This window comes from Diadema antillarum, unplaced genomic scaffold (genome assembly GCF_040938485.1).
Source record: "Diadema antillarum isolate AM-2024a unplaced genomic scaffold, OU_Dant_1.0 seq00001083_RagTag, whole genome shotgun sequence".
Lineage (NCBI taxonomy): Eukaryota > Metazoa > Echinodermata > Echinoidea > Diadematoida > Diadematidae > Diadema > Diadema antillarum.
The window spans coordinates 978,825-1,001,373 of record NW_027271903.1 but is presented as its reverse complement, the minus strand read 5'-3'; the positions used below and the strand labels follow the sequence as shown (position 1 = coordinate 1,001,373).

The window sequence follows — 22,549 nt, the reverse complement described above, 5'->3', positions numbered from 1 at the left end:
TTGGAAATGCTATCATAGCTTGATAAGCATATCTATGTCCGACAAACAAAATGACACCAAAAAGGTTTTGCCACCTCAGATGGTACCAATATCTGGCCTGGCCCATGGACTATCTTATTTCACTGCATCCTAGGGCAGATCTACAAAATCTTCAGAAAAGGATAATGGCAGAAATACATGCAGCAAACTAGTAAACATGCATTACATTCTTGTCTTCGTTTAAAATATATGCATTTAATTGACAAGATTCTTTTTGAGGATAGAGGTTTTTTTTTTCACAAAGAAAAAAGTGATAAAAAGGAGAGTCGTATAGTTCTCAACAGTTAGGCCAATACGTTTTACCGGTAAATGTTGACATACTGGCATGATATATATTAGCGAGCGTTAGATCTGCGACGCGAATGTTTGTAAAAGACGACACTATAATATGCCAAAATGGTGTTCTGCATTATGCGCGAGACAGTTGTTTCCATTGTCCAACTTGGAAGGCTGTGTCGTCTTAGCGTTCGCGTCGCAAATCTAAAGCTCGGTAATAATAATTCTTTCATTCATTCATTCATTCATTCATTCATTCATTCATTCATTTAGTCATTCATTCATTCATTTTTTTTTCATTTCCAACAGAAACATATATATTTCAAAGAAGTTGGATACATAAATTTCGGCACGATATCATAATAAAGGATAGGTTTACAGAATATTTAAAGTATTCGCAAATACTGGAAATGGGGAGGAATACTAAAAAGCAGTGCTTGTAAGGTGCATTCCCCCCACACGTAATGCAACAAATTACATGACTGATACACTGTATATACAGTATAATGCATGAAAAGTGGAAATACAAAAGAAAATAAGATAGGGAAACCTAACTAACCCGATACAGAGACCCTGGACAAATCCCATACTCTAAATCGCTGCCATACAGGAAGAGAACGAAGAGGAAGTGTCTTCATATACAGTGGGACCAAACGTGTCAGGGACCCTCTAAAGGGATTCATCACCCTTACTACGAGTAACTGACTTACTTTGGGTGAGATGACAAACTACCACGAAGAGAAAGGGAAAAAAGCGTGTGGCCAACAGAATGATATTCAAAAGAAATATTAGGAGGTGATCGCGTTGCCGTTCAAATCCAATCTCATCTCATAATTAGTCTGGAGAAATAAAGGGTTGCCCTGAACAGGAAAAACAAAACAGAACAAAACAAAACAAGGAAAGGAAACAAAGAAAATAAAGGATGATCCAGGTAAATTGAGAACCCGATACAGAGACCCTGGACAAATCCCATACTCTAAATCGCTGCCATACAGGAAGAGAACGAAGAGGAAGTGTCTTCATATACAGTGGGACCAAACGTGTCAGGGACCCTCTAAAGGGATTCATCACCCTTACTACGAGTAACTGACTTACTTTGGGTGAGATGACAAACTACCACGAAGAGAAAGGGAAAAAAGCGTGTGGCCAACAGAATGATATTCAAAAGAAATATTAGGAGGTGACCGTGTTGCCGTTCAAATCCAATCTCATCTCATAATTAGTCTGGAGAAATAAAGGGTTGCCCTGAACAGGAAAAACAAAACAGAACAAAACAAAACAAGGAAAGGAAACAAAGAAAATAAAGGATGATCCAGGTAAATTGAGAAGTGTATACAGAGGGAACCTACACTCATGAAGGTAATCACTCATAAACATGTGTTATACCCTATACACAACCAACGTTCTTCTGAAGATGAGATACATGTTATACCAAGGAGGTAGACCTCCTTTGTTACGAAGTATTAATGGTGTCTACTAATCACTTTCCCAAGAATGCAAATAACTACTATGCCATAAGGTCTTGCTGTCAAAATGCTTGAAGTTTCAGCTTAGGTGCCTACGTACGATTAATGACTTAAGACTTTTTTTTTAAATTCTTTATTCAAATTTCGTTCGATGCCACAAAATTCGCATGCACAAAAACAAAGCAAAACATTGTACAAAGAGCGCATTTCGCTTATATACTTGTTTCTTAAAAAAAGAGAATTATATATATATAATGCTATAAAGCGACCAATTTATTAAAACCGAAAACCATCAGGAATATAATCTCATTATCCAAACTCATTATCCAAAATTTAGACACGCGCGCGCATACACACACACACACACACACACACACACACACACACACACACAAAAAAAAGCCGGGTTCACACGTACAAAATAGCGGGATGACGATCGCGATGCAAATCTCGAGATTTGTATCCCGCTAATTGGTGTACGTGTGAACCCGGCTAATGAGTGCATCAATAGTTGGTCCTTTACCATAATTCTTTCGTACAGCATACTGGTGGTGCCTTGGTAGTGATAATCAAAGTGAACAATGACTCACTCGTTTACGCACGAGATATGTTTGGAGGGCAAGATCGGGGCAAAGCAATGGGCGTATCGGGGGGGGGGGGGGGGGGGAGGGGAGAACGTTATTCCCTCCTGAACTTCAATCGGTGCGGAGAGGTGTATGCCCCGGGAAGAATATCCGATGGTAATGAAAGAATAGAATACTGATATTGTTTCCACTATGCACGCTTGAGTTCCCGTCCTTTGTGGGTACAGTCTGTAAGTACGTCCAGGGAGGTGAGTCTCGCCTCCCTGGTACGTCTAACATCCACTCATAAAGATTTGCCCTTTGTCTATTTTGCCTTTTGTCAATATTCGTTACCATATTGTTTGATAGAAACCTGGAAAAAATAGAAATGAGACATTTTGTGTTACATGCGATGAGAAATGGTGATGTTCCATAGAGCAACTCAATGTATTTAAAGGGGGTGCTCTCCAAAATTCATGTACCCTAGTTATATGTCAGCAAATGTTGGAAATGAACGAATCATTTGCTGCAGTTTGTGGAAAATCGGACTGTCCGTTCAAATGTTTTAATTATTTTATAAATTTGATTGACTCCATTTTATGGCCTTCTTAAAGGAAACTTTGACACAGGTCCCAGTGTCACAGGAGTTCAGATATTATTCGTAATGTGAAGAAAAGCTGTATACATATGAAAAAAAGGAAACTTATTTCTGAGGCATCGAAAGAATTAAATCTTCTATCTGACTCTTCAAAAAAAAATGCATCCCACTGCAGGAAATGATGTATCCTTAAGGTGCTATCTCAATAAACAGTTTGAGGGAATGCATGTGTGCTTTTCATCAAAATCAACTTTTGTCAACCACAAACGTATTTATACCATAGGAACACACCAATTAAGAGCAATATCTCCCATTCAAGGGAGCACACTCATGTACATGACACACACAACGAAAAAGTGACTCCCCGCAAACAAAATAGCATAACCTTTTAAAGAAAAGCTTTTGAGCAAAGTGATTTTACTGGGGAATTGCTGGTCGTATAAACTCTTGTATAAAATGAGAATGATCAGTCAAGTCATGCATGAGTGAGCACACATTAAAGACAAAAATAATGGTCTCTTTTCAAAAATCACAAGTTATTTTTTATAAGCAAAGAAAGAAAACTTACTGAATGACAAACTAATAATTATGTATTATGTTATGAAATATATATAAATTATATATGAGTTATATTCTCTTTTCAAAATTCACAGGAGTTATTTTGTATAAGCAAAGAAAGAAAACTTACTGAATGACAAACTAATATGCATTATGTTATGAATTATATATGAATTAAATATTTTGTTCCGTTTGTTGCAGAATCCACTTTGATATATGGTGCCAGTTTCACGACTGTAACGAATAGGATTTTTTTTTTCCGAAGCAGTAAAATAGTATACAAAGAATAAATCAGAGTACATGTTGAACATGACATGATGCAGAACATGAACCGATGAAACAAAGGCAAATTATCCGAACATGATGACACTAAATTTATATGTAGGAAGTAATGTTGAAGATTATCTTTATCTACATGACAGATGTGTTCTTACATGGGGGTACAGGATGTAGTAATAATACCCTCTGTAAATTAAGAGTCATTAACATTGCATCTTTACATTAAAACAACTTGACACATGAAGAGCAACATATATATATATATATATATATATATATATATATATATATATATTTATTTATTTATATATTGAAACAAAGAGAGGGAAAACTGACCAGAAACAAATAATAAATAGTGAAAACTTTGAGCAAAGATGATAGGTTTTCATCGGGATTCGAACCCGAGACCTCCGGATTACTAGACCGGTGCGCTACCGACTGAGCTATTGAAAGCCCGAGCTCGGTGTTGTCCCAAACCCTTAATTCTCTTTGCTCGTGTGGTCAGAAGCTATAGTGTGTGTATGTGTGCCACACATACACACACTATAGCTTCTGACCACACGAATCCCGATGAAGACCCATTTTCTTTGCTCAATTTTTTCACTATAATACACGTATATGTATTGAGAGAGAAATGAATACCATCATTATTTGTTAATGCATAAGTGAGCAATTTATCAGCTTGGATGTATTACCTATTAGAAGAATCTAATAAGGAGAAATCGAACATCCTAATACGTAACTAAACCTTTGGCAGCCAAAACATATAGGGTGTTTTCTGAGCGTTATAAACTATGTACTGCTGAGTGTGTGATTAATACAAGAATGATGCGTCTACCGCAGTGGAGTTTAAGAATTGCGCACTTCGAGGGCAACGGCTTACTAACAAGTTGTGCATTTCAAATATTTGTCGGATGAACGATGTAAGGGTGATGTTAATGTTTTACTATTTAATTCTCACATACGGCAACGTCCTGACGATGCACTTGCTGATATCCTTACGCGTCATACATCTAGTCCCCCCTCCAAGAAAGCAACAACAAACAATGGACTATGATAAACAATGAAATAACGAAACCAACAGCAAAACAAAGAAAGTACAACAAACTAAAGATATGGCTCACAGCACACTAAACATGCAATATGTGCCTTGATGATTGATTATATTGCTCATCTCGCAATATTCTGTCATATCATTACACGCACTGTGATTCAAGCATTCATATGCATTGTGTGTATCGATATGCATTCATGTGTGTATAATGCATAAGCATGTATAGTCTGCAGCATAATACGTTTTGTGCCAGACTAAGCATGCCGTCAAGCAGACACCTGTTGGATGACTGACCGGGTGGAGGAACATATAGGGTAATTAGTATGTTGTCTTACCGCGACATTAAATTGAAGAGTGATGGCGCACTTGATGCATACTTTGTTCATCACACATCGGTATTACCCTCTTCATCAATGTCTTTGATCGATGCCCCACACTGACCTACTCGATTCAGGGTTTCTTTTTTCCAGGTCAGTTTCACTTACATGTATTTTCCATTCAACATCCAACAAAGAGTACAACAAAATACAAAGTATGCATTACAAAATCACATTGTTTGGTCAGTTTGAAAAAAATAATACATATAGTCTGTGATAATGCAATATGAATCGTGAAGTATATGATAAGATACAATAATTATATACAACTAAGCAGAATAACAAATATCAGTGCATACTTTGAAAAGATCTCGGAAAAAGAGATGGAATAAGTGTGATCCAGTGAAAAGCAAGGCTTTTAATACGTGGATCACCCAAAACGTAATATGCACTAAACAAAATCATTACAAATAGTAATCAGCTGTAGTCAGCTGTACTATACAGCTTGAAAATCACAGTCGAGCTTTCCTTGTGTATTCAATCTATTTGTCCTGGTATGACAGTGTTATGAATACTCTCATGACCTCGTCCCCTGTACGTACAGTGATTTTACGAGGTGTTATTTAACACAGATCGACTCATTTTAATGTACACGTTGACCATACTGCGGTTATCATAACTCGGCCGCTGCTTATAACGCTATAACGTGTATGCTTTAGCCTTTAATCCGAGAAGAATAGTCTTCACTGTTAGTAACTGAATTGGCCACAGCTGAGGCCACAATATTTTGTGTGACCTTTACGACATACGTCCATGGCCTGAATGTTAAAAATCAGCATCGTTATAAGCGGTCAAGGTTTACTCCTTTATAGCTTTTACCTAATACGGATTAAAATCATTCAAAGCCCTATATCGCACCTTTTTTTTTAATTCTATCTTGAGGAGCGGTTGCCACTTTGAAAATCGGATCAGGAGTCTTAATAACACGGTAGAATTAACACGGTGAGATGTTTTATCACTGCATATACCATGTAGCATATTCAGGGTGTACAAGATGAATAGCCTTGAATATACGTTTTTATAATGCTCCACATAGATTATAGCAATGATTATATATATATATATATATATATATATATATATATATATATATATATATGATTATGATATTCATGTAAACCAATATTATCGTCAATAGTTACCATTCTTCGGCTTGATTATATTTATATCTATTTTTCTTCTCTTCGTCGTTTTTTTTTTTTATTCATAGATTTATTACAACGTATTATATACCTATCATTCAACTCCGTTGAGTAAGATATTGTTTATTACATTTGGTGAGACACCATCAATTCTTCGCAGGCAACGAACATCTGGAGCTGTCTGTTCTGTCTGGCAGCATTAAAGACAACGGTAGTTTACCCTGCATTGTTTTGGAGTCAATACAATGTTTCAAAATTTCATGACATAATGTTATAAGTCAACATAATTAAAAAAATATAAGTAAACAAAGTGCAATGCTCTCAGGTGTAGCCACATGCAGTGCAATAGTGTTAATGAGATTAAACAAATCAAACCATTTTTCTTCATTTTAATAAGGCAGGGAGGGGCTATTGACCGTTTGCGTGCAATGTGTCGGGATGTGAGACATGTTGGCAACTCGCATTAGGTTTCATGTTAATCTACCTCATTTTGGTGGTATAATCATTCTGCATACATTGAAGCAAAGTCTCGATGATTTGTCACGCTATCAGACATGGATAAACACATTTCGGGAAAAACATCTGCCGTATTGATTTCATAAGTTGTGTGCATGAGTACTGTTAAAGACTCACGGCAAGCAGCTTTTGGAAATTAAAACCCGTGCATACTAAAAAAAAAGAAAAAAAAAAACACACTCCAAAACATGAAATGAAAGCATTTCGTATTGATTTCAGTTCAACTTGATCTTTTGTTCGTCAAGCTTTGTAGAGCTATACATTTATCATCATGTTGAGTTAGCAGGGTCTTACTATGCTGGTGTTTTTGTTTTGTTTTGTTTTATTTTGTTTTGTTTTGTTTTTAACAGTGACAAAAGATCAAAAATTTCAATGGAACACAATCACTCTAGGATAAAACCGCCATTCCACTTTGGGAAAAATTAGGCAGTACTGTCAGAGAATGGTACAACATTTGCAAATATAATTATTACATTAACTTTACGTGAAGTGTCAAACAAGGCGTCATTACCGCTTAAAAGCAACCAAAACATCTTTAAGCTATAATCTGGTAGACAGTCACTGTTTGTATAGATATTCAAGAATGCATTGGTAGACACTAGACAATATCTAACGTAGGTGACTGTAAAACAAATGTATTTGCGGTAAGCTTTGCCGTCTTCAGTTTCAGGTGATTTCGCATGTAATACGTGTCTGCTCGTATCTTTATGATTACACACCATGGTGTACTGGATGTAGGGTTACAGAGTGATTATGTGCGTTGCATTCTCGTTATCTTAAATGATATGGGTGTGTTCATGTTAATAGAACATGGATGCACTTTTATAAGTTTCACCAGTTTATAAAACGTTTATTTTTCAGTGACACTTTCTTTTTTTTTACACATGGTAAAGTTATATATAGGGTTATAATAATGGCATCAGGGCCCTCTGGTGATGACCATGCTGGTAGAACAGCGTCAACACTGAAGAGGTTGCTCTGGATAAAGAATTCCATGTAATCAGTACTCAATTATCGTATTATTTTCGTTATTATCACTATTATTATTATTATCATTATTACTGTTATTATCATAAGTCACACTCTGAAAAGTTCCATGAGACAATGCGAATCAAGCCTTGATTACACAATTAATAATTGTTCATTTTGTATGATTTCATATACTTTGGCAATGTAAATAAATCTTATACCACTACCAACAAAATGAATTATGTCTGCAAGTTTATGTGTGTGTGTGTGTGTGACGAGTATGAATTTAGGCACTTTACCTTAAATTGAACTAGTGAGTGTTTATGTGTGTGTGTGTGCGTGTGTGTGTGGTATGTGTGTGGAGCAGATTATACATTGATTGTATTTGAATGTGTGTGTGTGTGTGTGTGTGTGTGTGTGATCCATAGAGACTCATGTAAAATCTCTTTGGTGTCATCGCATCAGGTGTATATAATACGGGTTTTTTGTGTGTTTTTTTACCCGTAAAACGTATTACAATATGACTACCTTGAAAGGACTTCTTGACACACTGATATTCACTCTGTCATTCCGCTGATCTCTATCTCTTTTACCCCCCCCCCCCAAAAAAAAAGCAAAACAAAACAAAACAAAACAAAACAAAACAAAAAAACACAATAATAATAATAATGATATGAATCATGAAACGATAAAAAGCATGAGCAGACATATCAAGAGACGGAGTGAACTTGCACAAAAACCCCAACAAACCACGCTGTATAAGTTTCATCTTATATAGGAATGTGAATTTCCATCAGAATTTGTCCATATCTGACATTTCGTAGGATCTGCATACAATATTATGGTTCAAACATTTGAACAGTAGGGAAGAATGCGAATAATCCTCCCTCCTTTTTTTTTCTTCCAAACTACTGAAATGCTCAGGGTGCCTAGTGGTTCATTTGCTTCGAAGTATAGGGCCTAATGATTTTCACTTATCTAGCAAGAAACAATAAACACGCAAATATTTATACAATCTGCCTTCTGACAAAGGTTGCCAAAAGAATGGATGATACAAAAACACGGTACCGTCTGTAGTGACTAATTGATTCTATACATTGTAAACACATTTAATTTAACGACTTGAAATCCACAGAATAATTATTTTGCTGTGCCTTAAGGCATCCAATGAAAAATAAAAACATTGCTGTGTATTTCAGAATGTGTGTGTGTGTGCCACGCTAAACAAGCGTGAACTTTCAGCTGCAGCATTACACACGTTGTCCTTTAACAATAACTTTCCCGACATCATTTGGTGGCATTATAGGGAGGGCGTCGATAGAACGACGATAACTGCCTTTAAGATGCAAAAGCACTCACGTCGCCAGAGATATGGCACTTTGATTAGGAACTGGGCTCGCCCCTACCTCATTACAGCGCCGTGGCTGAGAACTAGTGCATGAGGCCCGCTTTCTAGCCTTGCATTCCATATAGCAAAGCGAGGGATCGTTCTCCAGCGCATGCGGCGAGCTCCCCTCATGCCAGATGGAGAGCGAGCTGAAATGATAATGCATTTCTCTTCGACCCAACAACCGGGGTTGTGTCGGTTTATCGTAGGGAGGACAGGAAGAACACCGTGGGAAGAGGAACGCAGATATATGGCGTGAGTGGAGAATGCTCCCTCCATTATTATGGAGCATTGGTAGCTGCTTTTCGGAAAGCGTGCAAGGATAGAGACGCACGGAAATATATAGGGGGAGAGACTGAGCTCGCTCGCAGTACATGCGGGCTTGATGCCTTTTGGCGGACAGTTTCACTGGCGACATCAAGTACTACGGATTTCACAGTGGGGATGCAGCATAGCATGGTTTGTTCTTAACCTTGCAAATCGGTGGTACTGATTGCACAGGTGAGTTAAAGCTCTATGGTGTATGTCATTTTGAACTAATCTTCGTGTACGCACATGCAGGGCAGTTAATAACGTAGAGGGTAGAGTATGGTTTACTGGAGTATAGTGCGCCTGCATCTAACACGTTAATAACAGAGTGACATTGATGGAAAGGATACACAGCAAGGATGCACCTGCATGACTACATGGGGTTCAACCGGGTACCGAGCGCGCGATAACTGAACAGTAGTTGTTGTGCTATTTCCCTTTCCTCTATTGAACGTCATTCCCCCAAAGTCCAGCCACATCATGTAGATGCCAATATTCAAACTGTCATCTCCATGCCGCCAAAGGGGGTGGATAACATGCATGCTGGATGAAGGACACATTATTCCCCCTTCCTGTTATTTACGGCCAAGTTATTATTCAATACTCAACTTCGGGAGACAAAAATAAAAGAAGCATTCTCTCCGTTTCCTCGCCATTTTCCTTCAGGTGCAACAGACGATTCGAGAAAATGAGAAACAGGAAATTTTGCCCTATTTTTTATAATGAATTCAGAGACTCTGAATATGATTTTTCTTTTTACATATAAATGATGTATATAATCGGTTAGAATTCCCTGTCGATATAAATATCATTCTCTAACGAAGCACACAAAGGGTAAAAAAACAGCCGATTTCTCTCCTCATAGCACTGCTCTTAGATGATGGCTTTGTCTCCAAACATAATGCTAGGTTCGTGATCTGCTGAGTTATGGACCTGGTTACAGAGACTGATTATGGAAAAGGAACACTGCAAACGAGCGGTGCAAAATCCTGATTTCTTACAATATGTCTTATAGTTTAAGTTTCTCTTGTCCATGGTCAGTGCACTTTGAAGTTACTGTGTATATAGATACGTATAATTCTACGTAAAATATCAAGTACAAATACATTGTATCTGCACTGCCATCAACCAAAGGGTCACATACAAACAGACCCATTTTCATATTATACACACATTAATACGCACGAGAATTGAGCGTAATAGTAATTATATACATAATGCACATATACACATACTCACTCGTCCGCACGTCTTATATGAATTGATTTCTCTCTTCAAGCAATCACACCAATCTACATAAGATATAAAGTTGCAATAATGTGACACATTCGATGCCAAGTCTGTGCGTCTGTGTCTGAGTGTGTGTTTCAAAGATGGATGAAAAATGAAATTTTTTAGAGAAGGAAAGCGAAATGAGGTATAGAATAACATATCTACAAATTTCTGTGGATAACGTCTTTTTGCAAATTAATTTTTAAAGGGGAACTTCAAAGGGAGGCACATGCGGTGTTGGAGTTCAGGCGGCATTTCATGAAGCGTTTTGTCAGAGGTTTTCTCTGAAAAACTGTTATAAGTTACTAATATCCTTGTATCTGATTGGCTGAGAGCAACGCTTCATGAAATGCCCCCCCCCCCCCCCCAGATGGGACCAGTAGTCCTCCTTACCCTAAATTTTTCCATCAACGAGTATAGTGAAGTACTAAGCCCCTCCTGGACAGTAATTTCCATCCATAGACTGATACACTTCTATACGTGCCCTCTAGATCTGCCCCTGCGGTTAAGCTTAATGAAACAAACCGAACTCCTGATGTTCTTGCCTGAAAAAAAGTTCGAAGTGATATTCTATATTGTCTTTGTAAGTGCCCGCATGAAGTGTTCATAACACAAGGAATTAAACATTAAACTAAAAATACAATGATTGAACAAAATTCTATTTCACAGTAGTTAAACTTTTGAACTATACCTGATTGTATGCTCATCACAAACAAAGTAATTAGTTTTTTACACAGGGTAAGTGGTACACAATGTTGCTGGCTTATTGTACTTGCGACATGAAAATAGAGATAGGAGCTATTGTAAGTGGTATACACTCTTTGAAAAACAGGTTCAACTTTGCACCTTTGCGTTTGACACAAATTATGTAGCACCTTTACTGCTGTAACGTTTTGCAACTTTCAGACCAGTAAGAACCTTTGAAGGTGCAACTTTGCACTTTTCTGGTCTGAACGGTTCAAAATTGTACCCATAAAGGTGCTACAATCTGTTACTATTTAAAGGTTCAATGTTAAACCTATTTTTCTTGAGTGTATGTTGAAATCATGATTTAGCATTAATATGCTTTGCCTTCGCTTGTTTGATTTAGGTTTTTCCCCATTTTATTTCCTCTCTTTCTCTTTCTCTCCTTTCTCTCTTTCCATCCTTCTCAACTGTCTTCCACTCATTCTTTCTCTTATCTCTCTCTCTCTCTCTCTCTCTCTTTCTCTATACCTCTGTCAATCATTTCTCCTCTTTTATCCTCTCCTTCCATTCTCTATATATTTTCTGTCCCTTCATTGCTCTCCGTTTTTTTTTTTTTTTTTTTCTTTGGGGGGTTCCCCTTCATATTACAAAGTAATGCAATGCAGGATATACATAAACCAAATATCATGATCAAATGAGACATTTTTCACCCTTTGGTCCATAATATATTGTTGTTCTCCAATAAAGGATGTTAAGAACCAGAATTACGTCCCACTATTGTATCTAAATATTCTGATTAATAGTTTTGTAATTTAAGCCTGTACATACATATGGGTATTTTATTTGTATGCATCTTTATTCGTATGTCAAAGTTTTCAGAGTGTAATTCTCAACTCATTGTCAAGTTAAACAGCAATTTACCCTATATTGGTTGCTATTATACTTTTTTGAACATTCTTTCAATAAGACGCTTCGAATCAAAATTTAATGGGAGTATAGGTGGAAAGAGTGAGACGTACTTCAAAATGTAATACAAGTTATATTTTCAAATGCACTTCGAACGGTATCCTATATAATTTTCAAGGTGAAAATAAACAACGTTTTTAACGGGGGTATTTTTTCTCATTTCGAAAAGGATGTCTATAAGATAGAACACGGATATGCGGGTAAACAGAGCTAACTGATGTCAATGGAAAAATAAATGTAACTAGACACCGGTACTAGCTTGCTTTCACGCAGATCTTTGATAAGAAGACTTCACCCCTGCTAAAGTTACCTTACTTCCGAGGCCAGCTCTTGCGTAGAGAATGTTTTTTTTTTTCTTTTTTTCGTGTATATCTTCCTCATGTTTGATCTAAGACAAGGCGACAAATTTGCAATATCTAAGTATGGCAACTTTTTCTGTCACTGGCATAATATACAGCACAGTCTTGATTATGAAATTCAAAGGCTTTTATTTACGCAGAGCGAAATATTTATCACAAGTTCTTTTGCATTTTACATAAAAGTAGATTATACATAATACATATGCCTACATTGGGTATAAAGCATGACTTCGATATATTTGCTCTCCAATTTGGACGTTGAAGACGATAATACAGAAGAGCGTCGTTTATTCACAATAGTACGATGACCATGACATTTAATACTCTTGTTCTATTTCTCAACTTTTGTGCTTTCTAGCGTATTCCGCGTAATATACTAGAATATCATATGTATTGTAAGTAACACACACACACACACACACACATATATATATTATGTATATATATATATATATATTTGTATTATGTAATATGTTCATCAAATATATCATGTGCGTTGGGTATTGAATATAGACATTGAAAAAAGATGTACAAATCATGTGAAGGTAGAAATTTCTACAATTTCTTGAATCCTAATTATGATTTTCTTTGCTTGATTTGAAATGATCAAGAAGTGGATCAGGCGAGGACTCTATAATAGCATAAAAGAATATACCTTGAAATACAAATTGTAAATACCTATCAAACACAGCTAAAATGGATAAAGTAGCGGAAATGAAGGCGCTCTGTACGGTGAATGTGAGACTATTCTAATAGCTCGATTTTTTTAATTTTATTTTATTTCTGAATTTCTTTTTCATACATAAATGATATAAAAAGTCAATTGAACGAAGAAATTGAGCACAGTATAATTTGAATCTGACAATTAAAACAGAGAATCTAATTCAAATATCCAACATTTTTTTTCTAACACAATGCAAAATGAAAACAGACAAGCATTATTTTACATGCATACATATTTATGCAAACACAGGATCCCGTGTATCAGTCGTTCAAAAGACAAATTAAGCAACTCTTGATATAACAGAAATACAGGAGACCATCAGCATAAGCAAACGCTTGACGAGGATAATGGTCTCAGAAATGATTGTCTAAACAATACGACATACTAAGAATATAACATTCAAGTCACCACTCACTGAGTGGTGAGAGAGAGAGAGAGAGAGAGAGAGGGATGAATGAGGAGGGAAAAAAATGTTTGAGCAGTCTCTACGTATTTTGCTCACTGGATTTTCCTCAAGCTAAAATGCAATAATTGAAATGATAGGATGATGGTGTTTTACAGTATTAAAATATGACCGTCGTCTGTTCAGGATTTTGGATAGTTTATTCCAGATGACACCGAAGTGTTCCTTCCGTGACAAACAGTCATCAGTCTCAACCCAGGTAAATTTTACATGGGAGGCACGTAGCATTCTATTTCCATTAATATAAATCACAATATCGTGTTTATTTATCAGCTTATTTGAATACACCATCAAAATTCGTTTTTGTTAAGAGCCAATGAAAGTTTATTTGCTTGCAGACATTCAGTAAATTGACTTATCTCATGATAACATACATGTTGCAGATGCCAGAATTGCTATTAGATATAATTATGATGAACGCATTTGTGTCATCAGCAAACTGAATGAATTCAAGCTCCTCGGAAATACCGCTGACATTATTTACATTTCATATCAATAATGACGGTCCAATGATAGAGCCCTACTGGGCACTGCACACCTTACGTTTCTGTGGTGAGATTGTACATCACCTATTTAAACATATTTTTCCCCATTGATAAAATAATATTTCAACCATAAACGCCACGAAATCCATAATGCGATGTATATATATATATATATATATATATATATATATATATATTGAGAGAGAGAGAGAGAGAGAGAGAGAGAGAGAGAGAGAGCGCTTGGTGCATATAGTATAAAAAGCCCTATACTTAAATGTAAATAAACCAACCATTATTCATTTTCTCTCAAAAGCATCAAGTACTTCGTGTATGAATTCAATAAAGCACGAGATGTGGAATGCCCACTTCTAAAAGCATATTGATTTGGTGTTATTATTAAACGTATACCTGTAAGTGGATAAAAGATTACATAAATCAATATTATTTTCCATCACTATCATACTTCTTTGATCACATATGATTATACATTATCTCAGTAAGATGTGTATACAATAGCAATCATTTTTATACAGAAATTAGTTTATCAAGTTTATAGCGTTCCACATTTTCCCCAAATTTCCATTAGCAAGAGTATTTATTTTCGTATATGATAATTTCTCGAAACTTCTTCACTGAATTGTCAACAAAGTTACATCTTGTATGCACTCAGTCAATTTTCGGTTCTATTTCGTAAATATCTCTTATACAATATTATGTTTCCTTTCACACGTTCTGTTTAATTCCTACATTCTCAAAAGTTAGATGATAAAACCAATATCTTAAATGTTGTCAGTCCTCGAATCCTTTGTAAATGTTAAATTAAACACTTAAAATGTTAAATTTAACACTCAAAATATTCGATTTTTTTTCAACATAACTGTCAGGAAACATACCCGTGACGAAAATTACTATTGATACTTCTGCAATCGAAATGTTCACAAGCATAACTCATGGGTATATGACTAAAGATATTTATGAATTGCACACACATGTACATACACACACACACACACACACACACACACACACACACGCACACACACACATACACTTGAATTATATACGTTGGCCTACGATGTGAGCGAGGCTTGATACACTGGACGTAGCTATCTTTTGTATGTATAATTACACATACATTTCCATCGATACGCTAGTTCTGTGTAGACCATTTTGGCAGAAAGCAAAATTGATTTCAGAATACCGTCCTTGGCATTTAAAGTGTGTATTTGATAGATTTTGTTATGCACGCATCTGTAGTTTCTTTCAGGAGTTTCCATATTGAAAACATTTATCACAAAGTGGAAGCCTTATAGACAAATTGCCCTTTATCGACATGAATACGCACAGATTATTCAGCGTTTAAGTATATAGTATAGGCATGATACAAAAAAAAAATAATAATAGGCATTATACTGTGTTTGGATTTTACGTCGATGAAGGGCAATTTGTCCATCAGTTGCAATAAAAACGTCTCGACGTAAGATTTCATTAATTGGAAGTCAAAACCTTAATAACCTGCAAATCTTCTGCACATCAATCACCGCATTTGCGAATTTATTAGTCGTGCAGTGAGCCCGTTGTCATAGATACAGAATGACATTCAATAGTGCATGTAACTTTCGAAGAGATATGACCTGTTTCAAAGTAAGTGATTAATTACAGAGTCTGTTTTGGCAAACTTTTACATGGCGAATTGGGAAGTTTCATCTCGCCATTACATAGGGCCTATTGGTATAAAGAATATCACAGGATATGTTGTCAAGCAGGAATAATGTAAAAATGCGCTGTAATTGCTTTATTCAGTCATAAAAGTGCTGAAAGTAAAATCCCCTCATGTGTGTGTGTGTGTGTGTGTGTGTGTGTTAAAAAAGAGTAAAGTGTATGCCATTTCGTTCTGCCGAAAAAAAATGAAAATAAGATTTGAATTGAATTGAATTGAATTGAAATAAACAATGAATATTCTCGATAACCTGATATTCATAATCAACTATCTTAACGAATACGAATTCTATATATCAGAGTATGCTATACCTGGCAGACATGTATCAATAGCTGATTGCAATTTTCTTTTCGTGATCTCTTCAGCGGCAATCAAGTGACCTAATTTATTGCAGCAACAGTTATGGCATTCCGCAATGCCTATTATACTTTAGAAAGGGTATAGTAAGCACAGACTTAAACAGCTTTGGAATACCGAATTTAAATCATTCTATTTGTTTATTGCATGTGTATGAATGTTCATGGTCATCTCATTTGTAAAGGTATAAAATAGGCGTAATTACTGTGGGGCTGGGGTGACGGAAGAGGAGAGGTCAGCCTGCTCCTCCTGTCTCTTCCATAATACGCAACTCATGTTAGTCATGCTGGGGAGAATATACCATGAATGTATCTTGAATTAATTTTGGTACTTCGTTATCACCTCTGTTTCTGAGTGCCGGGTCTCGAAAGTGAAAAAAAAAATGATTCAAAGAATCGTCCCGAATCAAGAAGAAGCATGCAATTCATTATGACTGTTTTCGTTTCTTTGTTGTGTATGTGTGTGTGTGTGTTTAGTTCATGAAATGACGTTTGAATAAAACCGAATTTGAGCGACGCAGTCCTCGGTGGCTCAGCAGGTCAGCAGGGGGGGGGGGGGCAAATTTCATTGACAATATGGAGACTGCATGGCATTGTATAGTATATCTATTTCCAAAAAAAAAAAAATGGATATCTAACTGACAATTACAAAATTGGCTACATTGAAGTTCACTCTATGTTATGTGGGTTCAACTTGTAACTTTTGTAACTTGTAACCTTATTTTTTTTTCATTTCCATTAAATAAACAGGGAAAATTATATACAATGCATTAACAGAACATATTTGCAATAATTTCAATAACGTGGTTGTACAAATACAAAATACATGTGATCACGAGTAACAACATAAATTCAACTGGATGGGACTGAAATAAATTTCATGAAATGTATGCAATGAAAATTTGAAAATGGATGGAAATACCTCTATGAAATAATATTCCTATAATTTTCATGATTGCAAAGTCATTCAAGAATTGCACGCTTCAAGGGATGGATGTATTGGTGGAAATGAGAATTGAGCTTGTAACTTTTTTTGCAAGATATGAAGAAACCATTTATGCAATGTTACAGAACATACTATTCTAAGAGGAATTCAAAGTTTATTTGATGAAATAGGTTTAGAAAAAAAAAACAAGGTAATACAAAGCGATCCAAATAAAAGACGGGTCCCACCTTTTATTGGTATCGTTTGCTTTGGATATATCAGCCATTTTACAACCAATTTTCATCAAATAAACATTGAATTTCTCTTAGAATACTCTATTCAATGAAAGGTTTCTCATTATCTCACCAAAAAAAAAAAGAAAAATGATAGCTGAAGTCAGGTCTCAATCAAAACTACACAACCCCTTTAACATCACATACACTGCGAATAGCCATTATTCGGTGCTAGAAAATACGTGAGATTTAGTTTTTCTTGGACAAATTCGCCAAGTCCTTGGCACATCAAGTTCAAAGACAGTGAAATAAAAAGGGGAAACTGTAGCCTATACTTCTTGCTCAAATTGGCTTTCTCTATAACAGTATTTTACTTTACATAAAATACATAGCCTTCGCCTTCTCCCTGGTTCAGATCAATATTGATATACGATGCTAGACGAGGCTGATGTCAGTCGCACAATGCGCGTTCTGTGTGTGTGTGTGTGCGTTGCCATAGTGATGGTTCGTCGCCAGGTCGTTTCCCGTGGCGATGGCTATTGCGTTTCCGGAGGCGTTTGGAAATGATTCTATTTTTCATTTGACATTGACATCTCATTCGCAGGATGTAATTGATCTATTCTCTTACTTATTAAAGCGATGCTTCCTGAGTATTGCGACCTTTTTGCTTCATCATTTTTCAGGAGATCCCTTTTTCTTTACACCGTGGTTTGCCAATCTGTGTAGCCGCTCATATTCTTCGAATCACAGTTGATAAATCCCTGCTTTTCACTGCAGTCTTTTCCCGTGCACATGATATTATACGACACGTTATGCTCCTGTGCAATTCATCTGTATTGTATTGATGTTATAGGCCTATATAAAGGACTCGACGACACATTAACCGGGCCGTGGTCGTAGATAGGAACTTGAGTCTCAGAGGAACACGTCTAGAGTAGGATCTGCCCTCAGGCCTATTCAAATTTCTTGTTGTTGTTGTTGTTGTTGTTGTTGTTATTGTTGTTGTTGTTTTGCTCTTTTGCAACTCCAAGACAGTGGATGCTTATATCCCTATATGAGATAACCAATGTTACCTCATTACCTTGAATATTCTTTTTTTTTAATGACTTGTGTCAGCATTCAGCTGGTATTTTGCGTTTACTATCGGTTCATCACGACACATGTGTCTATGACGTCACAAGTGATGAAGCGCGTTCGCTACTATTTTGATCGCGCGCGCACGCGCTAATCAATCACTAGTTTATTAGCCCCGTCACCGCAACTAGTACTCAGATCAGTACATTGTACGTAATCCTATTTGGCATCTCGGCCCGTGAGTGGATACACGTGTAGTTGAAATGCGGAAGAATGCTGCGGATACTTTCATGTAACACGTTAACACGGCTCTCTGAGTCACGTGTGATTACTCTAGTATTGCTTTGTGTCGAGTCCTTCTGAACACAGGCTCACAGCACAGCGATAATACATTTTATGTCTGATGTGCACAGGGACTTGACATCCGGTCCCCGTTATCCAGTTTAGAGTGCAGGGTCCTTAACTTGTCATTCCAGTTTCGGAGTATGAATCAACAGCCAGCGGCAGGTAACCTTCAGTGTGTGTATTTACACCTATTTGAACTGTATGTCACTACTCTCCGTCTTTTATTTCTTTTCCTCTCTTTCTCCCTCCTCTTCATTCATTTTGCAACACACTATATATCACTTCCACTCATCTGCATGTAATATTTCTTTTTTGAGGGGACCTTGTTTAACAAGCTGTGCTTTCTCAAGGTCCCCCACGCAACATTCCATGTAAATATCAACCTTGTTCAATTTTTTGTAATTATACTAAGCAATGTACTTGTCCCCACAAGGGGTTTGTGACACATGAGAATGGTGTGTGAAATAAATTGAATTGAATTGAATTGAATTGAATTGAATTGAAAAATATAGATTTCAAATAGGTTGGTAATAAAGAGGTGGGAGGAATATGCTTGTAATGTTGTATTGTTGCTTCCGTGTGCCCAGGTAAAATATTTTGACAGTGACAAGTTTTTAACAGAGATGGTTCAATCAGGACTTGTAACGTTAGAATCTAGTTTCTAAATCAATCAAAAATTGCGTTTTTGTTCATATCGTGCGCTTTTCATGAATTTTGTAGCGTTTTCAAATTATATACCTTGCTAGAATACCTGGTTCAACAAGATCAACAAAAGAAACAAGAACAAGTAAGTGGTTAGTCCAACAATTCAGCTTTTGCAGCAATGTATAAAACAATGCAATTCCTGTGTCTAGTTTTACTACCGGAGTACAACTACAACTCACAAGTGTACTTCTCATGCAATATAGGTGCATTTTTATGTACAACGGCACGCTGTCAACGTTAGTAATTAGTATTGGTTGATTAATAGCCTAATTATTCTCTAGTCCCAACTTGTATAGTCTGTTAGTGTTTACAATACAGTCCAGCATTGCAATTATTAAAGATAACCGATATATGGCGCTAATACTAATAATAGAATCGAAACTGAGAACAATATCGAATCCGCATTAAGTAATGTTGTAGATTGTTGATCTCTAGATCATAGTAGATGTTTGTCACATTATCACAGCTTTTATACGGAGTGCCAAGTTTCTTTCAATCATGTCAGACCCCTAGTTTCTTGTCGCGGATTATGGGATATAAAGCGTGCAACGCTGTTCACTAGCTGCTGCACTTGATCCACTAGAGCTACCCAGAATCGAATTTGATTTAGATGCCTATAATATCCACAATGAACCATGCAAGCTGTGCGTATTAATGCTTGAATGTGATTTTGCTCGTGTTATGTTTAATCGATTTTGCCCCTGTAAATCGATTTCCTCTTGCCATATTTGAGCAAGGAAAGAGATGTATATGTGTAAACGGCTGTTGGGCCTGCGTTATTTGCTTTGTGCGTGAAAATACCAGGAAGTATCTAGGCGAACAGAAGGTTCTCACCACTTTACTAGTGAGTGGGGGCATGATATGGTACCGTGCACACTTCAGACACGACTTTGGTGTGCATGACAGTGCAGTGGCCAGTTTGGGGGATGGTCCACATTGTGATATTTGTGGCATTCCCCGTCATGAGGTTATTTTGGGTTATGTACGATCTCTCCCAACGAATGCGCAGAATGAAACTGATAATAATTCTCGTTTTGCGAATATCGGTGTGCTTGCATAAAATTGTTCGGTATCAATTTCGCAACATGATCGTTCGTTTATTCCCGGCTCCCACTTACAAAGCCAGACGTGAAAAAAAAAAAATGGTTTGGCACAGACTACCAAAGGCGGCATTTAATCCAGCGCTACATACACTCTTTCCGGTCTGGTATCAGTATGTCCTACAATAGGTCACGAGTCAACATTTTCAGTGCCCTAATAGTAACCGTGCAGAAGTATACGCATACCATGTAGGCCTACAGTCGTGCAGGCTGTAAGGAAATCGACTCATACCGGTGTAAACTCTAAATATCTGTTTATTGGCTGTCATCATCTGGAATGAAAATACAGTGTGAGCGGGAAAGAGTTTAGAGAGAGGGTTGTCGGTTACATTCTGACATTTCTTGATATCATTTTATATTTTTAGAACATTCATTATATCTACACATTGTATGAAACCTTTGTTTACATCACGCAGATGTACCTACTTTTCTTATAAAAATTATCTAATTTGTCTAAACATTACCTGACACGCATTCCTATATCAGCAAAGCACAGAGAGTAGATGTATTTGATGATAGAACTAATGAAACGAGATTTTACTCGTTTAATGATAAATATTGGGGCTATACAACATCCATCATGTGCATGCTAATGATTATGATAATGAATAACACTAGCGCTTAATACTCGTGTTCTAAGTGCATTAATCCGGGAAAAAAATGAAATAAAATACAGCATTATGTACATAGGATATAACAACAACAACAACAACAACAACAACAGTTAGGATTGAGTAAATAGATAAGTTTTCAGCAATGATTTAAACTTTATATTTTATCAACACTTTCAGCATTACGAACATAGAGAGGGAGTTTGAGAAATGGAGAAATAACAGAAAATATGCTATATAATGTAGGACCTACTGTCGACAAACCCAAATTCGAGCAATTTGGAATTGATGATGATGGTGGTGATGATGATTCACAGCATTTGTATGACGTCATATATCTGCTTGCTTGCTAAAACTTAGTATTTTGACATGCTTTATAGTTCTTCAACTCATCATCCCCATCGAGCTCAAAATGACACAGAAAATATAGAAAATACTTTCGTGATTTGTGAATACTTCATCTTAGGTTGACGGAATCAAATAATGTCGATAAACCGACGACTATTTTTTTTTTTTTTTTTTTTTTTGTATGCCGAGATGACAAAAAACAAGAGCGTGCAATACAGCGCTTGAACCCACTCGGAGTGTGATGCGAACATATGAAACTCTGCACCAAGTATATTCATTCAATCAGGAAAACGATACCGGTATATCAACAACCACGAGAACACAGAAATTGTCCCGTCGGGATTATTTTCATCCCGCTCCCAAATGTTTGTTTGTTTGTTTTTTTGTAGCTGTTGTTGTTTTTTGTTTGCTTGTTGTTCTTTGAATGGCGGCTACGTTGGACAGAAATACTTTAAGAAATCGGACAAGGAGAGTGATGATTAGTTTCGTTGTTGTAACAGTCCACTATATTTCTTTCGGGAATGATTTACCTTACCCGGGAACAATGGCATTTTCCTTCTTTACTGGCTACCGGGGCTGTAGCATGTAACTCCTCTCCTCGCACCTACCTATAGCGTTTCGTGATACCCATGTAGAGCCTATA

General features: G+C 36.5%; 1 protein-coding gene across 1 annotated transcript in view; it reads left to right on the top strand.

Annotated features, from left to right (window-relative positions):
* The first annotated feature begins 9,148 nt into the window (after positions 1-9,148).
* LOC139743461 (CMP-N-acetylneuraminate-beta-1,4-galactoside alpha-2,3-sialyltransferase-like) overlaps positions 9,149-22,549 on the top strand; it is a 41,972-nt gene continuing 28,571 nt past the window's right edge. Inside the window, exon 1 of the mRNA XM_071653942.1 lies at positions 9,149-9,725. The gene's annotated coding sequence lies outside the window, so the exon portion shown is untranslated. The remainder of the gene's footprint in view (positions 9,726-22,549) is intronic.